The 12,094-nt window shown below is 40.7% G+C and overlaps 1 pseudogene; it reads right to left on the minus strand.

Moving 5' to 3' along the window:
* Positions 1–278: 278 nt before the first annotated feature.
* On the minus strand, positions 279–801 carry LOC129035416 (growth-regulated alpha protein-like; annotated as a pseudogene).
* Between the last annotated feature and the right edge of the window lie 11,293 nt (positions 802–12,094).

Consider the following 12,094-nt stretch of genomic DNA (forward strand, 5'->3'; position numbering starts at 1 on the left):
TCATTAGCCAAATTCACATAATCTTATAGAAACACACATTTACCATCACTTATTTCAATAGGGGTTAGGTCTGGGAACCGAGGACACTGAAATACTGATATATCCTCTGGCACCAGAGCAGATTAATAACCTTAACGGCAACTTTAATTGTGAAAATAATAATCACAATTTCTAGTCCTTCAGCTAACCCCTGGGTTTCCCTTATTTTATTTTTAGGGGGCTGATGCCAGTATTTCTGACCAATGGCCCCAGTCGCCTGTTTATATGGAAAACATAACTCACCTGTTCAGCATCTTTTCGATGATTTTCTGAACCATGGGTAACGCGGGGTTGAAACACACTTTCTGCCCATTCTTGAGTGTAGCTCTGCAGAGGGAAGGGAATCCCGTGAGGCAGGAGGTCGGGTTCCAGGTAGCGTTGGGGCAGCGGGAGGGTCTGGGATCCGGGCAGTGGCAGCGGCAGCCCGGGGAGGGACTTACATGACTTCGGTTTGGGTGCAGTGGGGTCCAGGGGACTTCACGTTCACACTTCAGATATTCTTGGGGTGAATTCTCTGCAGGGTCTGCAAGCACTGGCAGCGCAGTTCATTGGCCACCGATACTCCTAGGGAAGAAGAGACTCGCTGGGTCAGCGGGACTGTTGGCGCGGGGCGCCAACCCAGCTGTGTCCCGCTCCGGGGACCCCAGGGCGCCGGGACCCACCTGCCGCTCGCCGGTCGGCGGCCACCAGAAGCAGGAGCAGCAGCGCCGCCTGCAGTAGCCGGGGAGCGCGGGGGGCAGCTGGGGGCGCGGCGCAGGCCATCGGGCTCAGAAGGTGGGTCGGGCGGCGGTGCAAGGAGCGGGAGAGCTGGCAGGGACGTGCCTGCAGCCCAGGTTCTGTGGCTCCCCAAGATCGGTGAACCCTTTTTTTGCATGTTTGGGGCTGAAAAGTCTGGAACCCCCTGGCCAGGGAAATTCTCTGAGCTCCAGGTCGATCCCGAGTACTGAAGAAAAGGGCTGGCCCCGCCCCCGGGGGTGGGGGTGGGTGGTGGGCTGTGGCTGGTTACCCACTGGTGCAGCCTCCCCGGCTCGCCTTCCAGAGTAACTCCCGTGGACTGTGGGATATTCGCTTTCTGCCCCAAATCCCTGGAAGGGCATTGAGTCCACCTCGCTGGAAATACCGCCTGCGGGGAAGGACCTTGGGCATGGGGCGATCCCAGTGCGTGGGACGGGGAGGAGAGTTAAGAGCTGGGACGGATCCCTGAGAACCACAACAAGGGAGGCGCGAACTCTTTAGAAGAGAGTGATAACTACTTAGTTAATAGAGTTGGGATGGGGGATTTAAGAGGAATTAAGGAGGGCTAGGAAGGCTAGATTTTGCTTAGCTGGCTATCTTCTAGATATCATATTCTGTCTCTGATTAACCTCTCTCTGTCTCTTCTGTCTCTGCTTTTCGGTTTGGCATATTTCACATATATCTGAAATCAATGCTCCCTGTAAAAATACAGCAGCCATCAGGTCAGATTCCAGAGAAGAATGTTCTGCTTGTTCCTTGTGTTGCATATTCTCTAATCACACATAGAATATCTTGTTTACGTTTTCCATTTGGTGGCAACACCAATGTCAAAAGTTGAATCCAGTGTTAGTTTCAGTGGAAGCCCAGGCTGTAACATGACCTCTTTTTTTCCTGTCCTGCATAACTTCCTTCTTCCTTCTGAAATATTGGGACTTCCGAAATTCCCTAGAGATCTCCTTCTCCCCGTAGGAGAGGTTCAGATTTGACATATGACATAATGAGATTGGCTATCACTCTGAAGCTGGGCACTGGCTGTCACTCCCATATGTCACAGATTTGATCTATGACATGAGGGACTTGCTGGGTCCAGCAGCCTCATGGCCTATTTCTGGTTCTCTGTCTTTCCACGGCACAGCACATGACCCTGGGGAGTGGGTACCTGGTGTGCAAGCACTCTTCCCGCTGAAGCAGCAGATATCCATTCAGATGAAATAGGAACACCAGGTCCCACATAGAGTCACATTTCATTTACTATCAGACTTTCTGGTATTTGATGCTGGACCTGCTTTTTCTGGAAACATAGGCATTGTGGCTTTGTGATCGTGAATTTCAGCCTTTTAACCTGATGCCTCTGTCACTTTTTCTACAGTTTTAGAGAATTTATTTTGATTCATCATTAGGTTTTAGAGGGTTTTAGTGTGAATCTCCAAGTCAGTTTCAGACCTTTCTGAGACATGGAGTAAAACAGAGAGAAGAGAGGAGAAAGGAATGGCCTCTGCCTAGAGTGCAGAGCTCTTACACAGCCCAGTTCAAGGCATAAGAGCCCTTGCCCCTAGCGAAACACAGGGCAATACAACCTGGCTGCCTGCATTTAGTTGCAGAGCATCACCTGCAGATTGTTTAACCTCTTTGTGCTAAGCCCAAGGTAGTTATGAGAAATGAGTCAACATTTGTAAGAGCCATCATGGATTAAGTGCCTTATAAACATTTTTTAAATAAATAAAATTGAAATAGCTCTTCCCAATGTTGCCTAAACAGAAAATCAACCTGCTATGAATTCTTCTGTAAAGAAATAAAGGATCTAATAAAAAGGTTCACTCCCTAATTTTTTTTTTACATTGAACATTTTCTGTATCCCTACTGCCACCCAAATGTACTTAACTATACACAACACCATATAGAGCAGTGTGAGTCCTTAAGAAATCAAAGCAGGGACTAGAATGAAGACTGTTCATATAAATGCAATCTCAGTGTCCAAAATGTCCTCGTAGCTACTGGTGCTCGCAGGTACATGTGCTGTCATTACAGTAATCTTGGTCAAGGGATGGAAAGGTGTGCTAGAATGTTGTGTTGCTTTAAAACAGATCCTATCGTTAGTATTTCTGCTCCAATCTTTTTCAATTATTTCCTTTCTCACATTTTCCTGATTACTTAAATTCCATGGCAGAAAGGATACAAGAAAAGCCTTGGCCCAATGGAGGACAAAATACACAGTGCCCCAAGTGTCTTCATCCATTTCAAGCTATAATAAACGATGCAAACTTCTAAATTAAAAAAAAGCAAAACACACACATACACACACACACACACAAACCTGAGGCTGCTCTGCCTATGGAACAGCCGTTCTTTTGTTTCTTTATTTCTCTAATAAACTTGCTTTCACTTAAAAGATAAATTACAAAATAAACTCAGGAATTTACAAAAAATTAACATGAAATTAAATTTTCTATATCTGACTTTCAGAAAGGAAAATACATCTGTACTTTACTAGGGGATGCACTTAGATGGGAGGGGGGTCATTTTTTACTGTTGAGACAGATCCTTAATTTATTTTGCAGCCCCAGTTTCAAACACTTTATCTGTAAAAAGAAGTTTAAATACAAAGTCTCCATCTTATTTATTGGAAAAGATGTACAAAATCAATGACTATGTTAAAAAATACTTGAGCATGAGCCTAAGAGAAAAACAAAGAGAATTAAAGGGAAATTCAAATTTGTATTAGGGGGTAGGAAATGACATATAACCTAAAGGTTATAAAGTATGTGACTAGCTCATGAATGATTGAAAGGCTGTGTGATTACCCCTTTTATTATTACTCTTTTTGGGGGATTTGATGATAAACTGGCCTAGAAATATGAAAGTTATTCTTTAAAATTTGAAAAATGTAAATGTATTTTTTTGTTTTCTAATGGTAGTTGTAATACATGTTCATTTGGTAAAGTTTACCATAGTCAGCAAGGCATGAAGAGTTTTTTTTCTCTCTAATCTCTCTTCACGTTTCTCTATGAAACCTACTTTAATGGGTTGCTGAAAATTTGCTTGTTTTTCTTCAATAAACATAGGAGTTAATAGCACATCATAGGTTTACATACTCCCATTCTGGATTATGTACTCTGCAGGAAAGCTGTAAAATCTCATTCCTGTTTGTCTCCAATGAGTCTGGTTCATACTAAGCACTCTACAAATATTTGCTGAAATAATGCATAAATAAATGGCTTTGGGACACTGTTTTAGAATCAAAGTGTCCTGAAGTGAGTACATATGGAAATTGCCCTTGAAGGGACAGCAGCATTTCCTTAGTTTTTGTTGCCTATTTCACCTCTCAGTACTGAATAAAACCTCTCAGTAGACCTAAGATGATATAGCTGGACCAGAGCCAGAGTTTAAATTTTAGAGTAAGAGCTAAGGAAAAGTATCTTACCTGGGACAGCTCATTTCAGAATATGAACCTTGGCTTAGATATCTTTGAAGCTAATTTCTGCCAAGTCCAAAGAACACACATGGGACCTGCAAAGGCATTCAAAGCCAGAGGACCCGAGCTGCTTAAGTCTGGAACAGAATAGGAGAAATGTCAGAAATAAAGCAAGGGACATTGTCACAGATGGAGCTGGAGTATCGGTGCTTGGCCTTTATGGATCATCTGTCTCATGGCGGATGGGAGGAGCCAGCTAATTCAAGGTTCATCATCTAGACAGAAAGTGAGTAAATAATAGCTATACTTCCCACACATTTTTAAATTAATCTATGTGTATAAGGCACAGTGATAAGTTTAGTAGAGGAGGTAAAGTTGGATAAAGTCCAACTTCTAATGCAAAATTCTTATTTAGCCTGTCTACTTTCTTTTGCAGTGCTAGATTATTTTTCGGTTTCTGGCATGATAATCTGATGATATGATCGGTCTACAAATACTTAAAATCATTCAGATATCATTGAGAATCATTCAATATATTAGATTTTGTCAGTTTTTGGGGGGGGTAAGGGGGTGGTTATTGGCTTTTAAAAGCATTTTTATACGTTGTTTTGCCTCTCCATTTTCCTAAGATCCTTTCCTGAACTATTCGGAGCTGGTTATTAATTAAATAAATGATACTATATCACATAATGTAAAAAAAAAAATCTGAAATACAGAATTGCCAAAATTGCAAAAGAGTAAGGAAATGAGAAAACTGCTCTTGGAAATAATTACTTAAGAAATTTGTTTTGGAGATTAAAACATCATTATGACTTTGGCATTCTGGAAACAACATTTAGGAAGTTGAGAGATTAATGTATAAACCACAAATGAAAAAATAGCATACATAGCATAAAAACACAGACTTCAGCAAAGTTTGAATAATCATAAAAACTTGATTTAAATATCATGCCATAGTATTTTTCAATGTTCCTTATCCTCTAATTTTTCAGTCGGAAATATTTTTGGTTTAATTTTTTTTTCTTTCTGGACTCTGTCCTTATATTCAGAGGAGACTTCTGAACAATACTGATTTCAGAGGGATGGCTCTGCTGGTGTGTGACTGAGCTAGTTCATTGACTGACGTTTTTGAAGTAGTTAAGGATACCAAAGAAATATGAGATTTAATTATATACTGTGGAAATTATGGTGAAAGTGGAGAAACAAGAACTTGGTTGTGTGTAATATACCATCTGTATGTTGCACATTAGAATAAATATCTATTATCAAATAATATTGAGTGAGCATATATTGTAACATCTGTGTATGATCGGACTATGTGGATGGACAGATGAGGGGAACTCTTAACAGAGTCCCTAATAGTTACAAACATGACTGTAATAAAACGCCAAACAAATCACCTATGAGACAAATGGCATGAGCATGTCATAATGTCTATAAATAACTTGGCAAGATCTGTGAGCCTAGCATGGTCAGGAGTTGGGAAAACAGTATTTTTAATGTTCAACCAACTTTCTGTTGGCTGAATGCCTTATCCTCAACACTAAACTGCATTATTACATTGCGTTGCTAACTACAGTATTATTCCTCTTCATGTAGGAATATTTGACCAACATTCTTAAGCATCTATTCTATTAGGCATTTTTCTGAAATATAGAATGAAGAGATGGAGTAGGCTTGGCCCTTATTTTAAAGGAGAAAGGGAGAGGCCAGAGACCAAATGTCCCAGTTCCTCTGTAACTGATGTCTCCGGAAGATAAGCAGCCCAGACTTGAGATTCTAGATGGATACAACCAGGTGCATGTCCAAGGCACAGAGAGGGGTATTTATAACCCATGGTAACATTAAATGCAGTGCTTTCTTCTCCTGGTTGAGCAGGGCAACAGTCATCTGTAGCTCCAGGCGTCCACACACTATCGTTAGTGTAGATTTCTGCAGGAGCATCTATCCGAGTGAGAGGTCAAATAAGCAGAGGAAAAGGCACGTAAGCCCAATAACAATAATTTTGTGTAGCAGGTAAATCAGTGTGAGAGGAAACTGGTGAGACAGAAAGTATAAAGAGGAGAATCATTAAATAAAACCCATTGTAAGCGAGATTGAGTGCTGAAGGAGGAAGAGAAGAACAGAGGGATGTTACTTTCTGGCTAATAGAAATGGTGAGATTTTTAGGTTTGTAAGGAGAAAAAGAAAGGTAATCAGGAGAAGTGGAATTAGTTAGATGGGTCTCCATTGCCATCAGGGAGGACTGAATCAGACCCATTGTGATTTGGTGTGCCTGCTTCTAAGGAGTTGGCACAGATCTCACCACATCTGAGGGCAGTTTCTGACATGGACATCTTTTGCCTGTAGTTTTTGATGATCTCCTGGTGAAACACAAGCATATCCTCTTTCCCACATTAAGTAGAATCAGAGACCATATTTAAAGGTTTGGGGAAATCCTGTAAGGCAGTAATTACAGCAATTAACTCTGCCTTTTGAGCAGAGGTATAAGAGGTAGAAAGAAGCTTGTCTGTAGGACCTACATAACCAGCATTGCCATTACTGGAGCCATCAGTGAACACTATAACGGCTTCAGGGATGGGCTGATCTATGGTTAATCGAGGGACCAACCAATACATCATTTTTATAAAATCAAACAATTTGTTCTTTGGATAATGATTACGAATAATGCCAATAAAATCAGCCAAGTGAATTTGCCACAGTACGGAATGTTGAAAGGCGGCTTGAACTTCGAGACAATTTAAAGGAACTACTGTTAAATTCTGATCAAATCTGGAAATTTTAAGTATTGTACACCATGCCTGTCCAATTAGAGTGGTCTTTTGGTCCAGATAAACAAAGTTTTTGACACAGAATGAGGAAGAAAACACCACTTCACTAAATCATTATGTTGAAATATTAGTCCTGTAGGGGAGTGTAATGAAGCGAAAACCAGAAGCTGAAAAGGCTGAAAAGGCTGTACTCTAGATAGCTGGGCGGTCTGGATTCTTTCCTCTACGAATTTCAGTTCTAGTGAAGCCTCAGGGGTCAAAGTCTTGAGACCACGGAGATTGGAATCTCCCCACAGTGTAGAAAACAAGTTAGACAGCGCATAGGTCGGAATGCCTAAAGTAGGTGTTAAATAATTAATGTTACCCAAAAGTTTTTGGAAGTCATTTAAAGTTTTTAAAGAATCTCTCCTAATTTGAACTTTTTGAGGTTGAATACGTTGTTTATTGACCACCATTCCTAAATATTGAACAGGAGTGGTCTGTTGAATTTTATCCTGAGGGATGTGTAATCCAGCCTCTCTAACACAGCGGCTCAAAATTTGATAACAATCAATTAACTCTATCAGTGGGGGCAGCAATTAAAATATTATCAATATAGTGAAGACTATAGGCCTGGGGAAATTGGGCTCAAACTGGTGAAAGCACTTGTCCAACATAAAGCTGGCAGATTGTAAAGCTATTCAGCATTCCCTGAGGAAGTACTTTACATTGATAATGAGCTGCAGGCTCCTAATTATTGATAGATGGTACAGTAAAAGCAAATTTTTTGCAAGCCGATTTATGTAAAGCAATATGAAAAAAACAATCTTTAAGATCAATAACTATGAGAGACCAATTTTTAGGTATTAAAGCAGGGGCAGGCGTGCTGGGTTGGATGGCCCCTATAGATTTAATTACAGCATTAATGGCCTTTAAATCGGTTACCATCTGCCACTTGCCTGATTTCTTTTTTACTAGAAACACAGGAGAATTTCAGGGGGAAAGAGAAGGTTCCACATTTTAAAGTTGTAACTGTTCAGAAACTAAGTGAGTTAAAGCCTCCAGATTTTCTTTAGAAAGCGGCCACTGCTGAATCCAAACAGGTGTGTCAGATTTCCATTGTAAAGGGATAGGATCAGGAGGTGTGGCAGCGGCTGCCACTAAAAACGATAACCTAAACCCACCCTGTTTTCTTTTACAGTAACTGGAAGGGATTTAGTAATCCCTTCATGCTTTGGACCGAGACCTAGCCCAGGAACAAACCCCATGTTTTCCATCATATGCTGACTGGGAGCACAAAAGAGTTATGTGGAATATTAATTTCAGCCCCAGTATCAACTAGGCCCTCAAACTTTTTTATTTGAATGTGTATGGTGTAGGCGGGCCATTGTTTAGAAATTACATTAATCCAATAAGCGTCCTTTTCACCATCAGAGCCCATTCTAGGGCCACGTGTCTTATCTCCTTTGTTTAAAACGATATTAGGTAGTAAAAGCAATTGAGCTTGTTTAACAGTAGTAAAAGAAGCAGGAGCTTGGCCTGGGGCATGTAATTTATTGTAAGCTCTCATACACACCTTTGTTACTTGTTTTGTGGTAAGAGCATCAAAGCCTAATTGGGCATAAGTATTAGAGAAACTATTGGAGCCTGTGAGTCGAGCCTGAGTAATTAGAATGCCATTAGTCTGATTTAGCTGAGCCTGCAAATGGGCCTCTTCTGACCACCAGGCTGAGATGGGGTTAGAACAGCTTTTGCTAAAAGGTCTGAGTCTAAAGGAAGTAAAACGACCTCAGTACAAAAAGTTTGTACCATTTTAACATAAGGAGAAGTAGGGCCATACTGAGTACAAGCATCCTTAAATTATTTTAAAAAGGTAAGATCGAGAGGTACATAATGATGCAGACTGGTTGAGGAACTGAAACAACAGTAGGTTGAGGGGCTGCAGTGGATGGGGGAGGGCCTGGAGAATTATAGGTAAATTGTAGTTTGGTCCCGGAGCCATTAGCTGACACAGGAGGTTTGCAGAGAGAATTATCATATCTATGGCCCCGGGCTGTGTGAGTTGTGGCTGCAGGAGCTTCAAGTACCGGCTCTTCATGAAAAGAAAATAAGTAGGGGGTAACGTTAAGCCAAAGTCACCAGAGTTAGACATTGAATTTTCAGCATCGTTAGGTGGGGAAGGAGTAGTTGAAGGGAGAGGTTGATCAGATAATGAAGGCTGTGCAGGAGAGGAAGTTTGAGGAGGCATTAGGATGGGACTTACTAAGGCCCTATCACCCCAAACAGTGACAGGAACATAATTCCCTGTCGAGACCAGTTCTCAGAATGTTGAACCAACATGATCCCATAGTTTTACATATAAAGTTCCTTTTTCAGGAAACCAAGGACTGTATTTTTCCACTGCCCTGAATAGACTGACCATATTTTCCATGGTTACTCGGACCCTTACCCTGTTTTACCTTACCCTGTTTTAACAAGTTTACATCTAACGTTCCTTTTTCAGGAAACCAAGGACAGAATTTTACCCCTGCCCTGAAGAGGGTGACCATATTTTCCATGGGCACTCAAACCCTTTTCTATTATAACTGGAGTGTAATATAGAAGAGATAAGTATAATTTTTATACTCTGTGTGACCCATAGTTAACCTGGACCATACACAGACTACTCACCAGTCATCAGGGAGTTAAACAAGCATCTCTGTGGACCAAACCGATGACATTTCTCCACACCTACCAAAGGGAATCGGGTTCCCATATGCATTTAGGAAAACAGAAAGACCATGTTGGGTGTCAGATATTGGGGGAACCTGCCCCTGATAATTCAACGTGAGTCCTTTTCCATTTTCCCTAAGTGTCAGCCAGTCTGAGAAATGAAGGGAAAGAATACAAAAGAGAGAAATTTTAAAGCTGGGTGTCTGGGGGAGACACCACATGTTGGCAGGTTCTGTGATGTCCCCCAAGCCGCAAAACCAGCAAGTTTTTATTAGTGATTTTCAAAAGGGGAGGGAGTGTAAAATAGGGTGTGGGTCACAGAGATCACATGCTTCACAAGGTAATAAAACATCACAAGGCAAATGGAGGCAGGGCGAGATCACAGGACCAGGGCAAAATTAAAATTGCTAATGAAGTTTTGGGCATGCATTGTCATTGATAACATCTTATCAGGAGACAGGGTTTGAGAGCAGACAACCAGTCTGACCAAAATTTATTAGGCGGGAATTTTCTATGAGAGATTGGGACTTATTTCAGCCCTTATCTACAACTGTAAAAGACGGATGTCCCTAGAGTGGCCATTTTGGAGGCCTACCCCTAGGCACGCATTCTCTTTCTCAGGGCTGTTCCTTGCTGGAAAAAGAATTCAGCGATATTTCTCCTATTTGCTTTTGAAAGAAGAGAAATATGGCGCTGTTCCACCTGGCTCTCAGGCAGCCAGACCTAACGGTTATCTCCCTTGTTCCCTGAACATCACTGTTAACCTGTTCTTAAGGTGCCCAGGTTTCATATTGTTCAAACACACATGCTTTACAAACAATTTGTGCAGTTAACGAAATCATCACAGGGTCCTGAGGTGACGTACATCCTCAGCTTATGAAGATGACGGAATTAAGAGATTAAAGTAAAGACAGGCATAGGAAATTATAAGAGTATTGATTGGGGAAGTAATAAATGTCCATGAAATCTTCACAATTTATGTTCAGAGACTGCAGTAAAGACAGGTGTAAGAAATTATAAAAGTATTAATTTGGGGAACTAATAAATGTCCATGAAATCTTCACAATTTATGTTCTGCCATTGCTTCAGCTGGTCCCTCTGTTCGGGGTCTCTGACTTCCCGCAAGAGTTACACTGGTATTTTGATAGGGGCTGCATTGAATCTTTAGATTTATTTAAGTAGTATGGTCATTTTAACAATATTAAGTCCTCTCATTCATGTGCATGTTTTTCCATTTGTTTGTGTCATCTTCAATATCTTTCATCAGCATTTTGCAGTTTTCGTTGTAGAGATCTTTCACTTCCTTGTTAAATTTATTACAGGTAGTTTAATTTTTTGTAGGTATTGTAAATGGGATTGCCTTCTTGATTTCATTCTTGGTTAGAAAAATATTGGTGTATAGAAAGGCTACTGATTTTTGTATTTGATCTTGTATCTTGAAAGTTTACTGAGTTCATTTATCAAATCTAAGGTTTTGTTGATAGAGTCATTAGGTTTTTCTCCATATAACATATCATTAGCAAAGTGGGACAATTTGCCTTCCTCTTTTCCAATTTGGTTGGCTTTTGTTTCTCTTACCTGATTGCCTCTGGCTAGGACTTGTATTACTATGTTGCAAAGAAGTGGGCATCTTTGTCTTGCTTTAAATCATAGAGAAAAGGCTTTCCACTTTTTCCCATTCAGTATGATGTTAGCTGTAGGTTTACTATATATGTCCTTTATTATTTTGATGTATGTTTCCTGTATTCCTATTTGTTGAGAGTTTTTATTATGACGAGATAGTGCATTTTATCAAATGATTTTTTCTACATTTATTGAGGCATCATATGGTTTTTGTACTTCATACTGTTGATGTAATATATCACATTTATTGATTTGCATATATTGAACCATCCTTGCATCCATGATATGAACGGAACCTGATTATGATGTATTATCTTTTTGATATGATGTTTTATTTGGTTTGCTAGTATTTTGTTGAGGATTTGATGTCTATACTCTTCAGGGATATTGGCCTGTAGTTTTCTTTTGCTGTTGTGTCCTTGTCTAGTTTTGACATTAGGGTAATGCTGGTGGCTTAGAATGAGTTAGGGAGAATGCCCTCCCCTTCACATTTTTGGAATAGTTTCAGGAGAATTGGTGTTAGTTCTTTGTACATTTGGTAGAATTTTTTTTTTTTTTTAGACAGAGTCTCGCTTTGTCACCCAGGCTGGAGTGCAGTGGCATGATCTTGGTTCACTGCAAGCTCCGCCTCCTGGGTTCACACCATTCTCCTGCCTCAGCCTCCTGAGTAGCTGGGACTACAGGTACCCACCACCAGGCCTGGCTAATTTTTTTGTATTTTTAGTAGAGACAAGATTTCACCATGTTAGCCAGTTCTCAATCTCCTGACCTCATGATCTGCCCACCTCAGCCTCCCAAAGTGCTGGGATTATAGGCATGAGCC

This window comes from Pongo pygmaeus, chromosome 3 (assembly GCF_028885625.2).
Source record: "Pongo pygmaeus isolate AG05252 chromosome 3, NHGRI_mPonPyg2-v2.0_pri, whole genome shotgun sequence".
Taxonomy (NCBI): domain Eukaryota; kingdom Metazoa; phylum Chordata; class Mammalia; order Primates; family Hominidae; genus Pongo; species Pongo pygmaeus.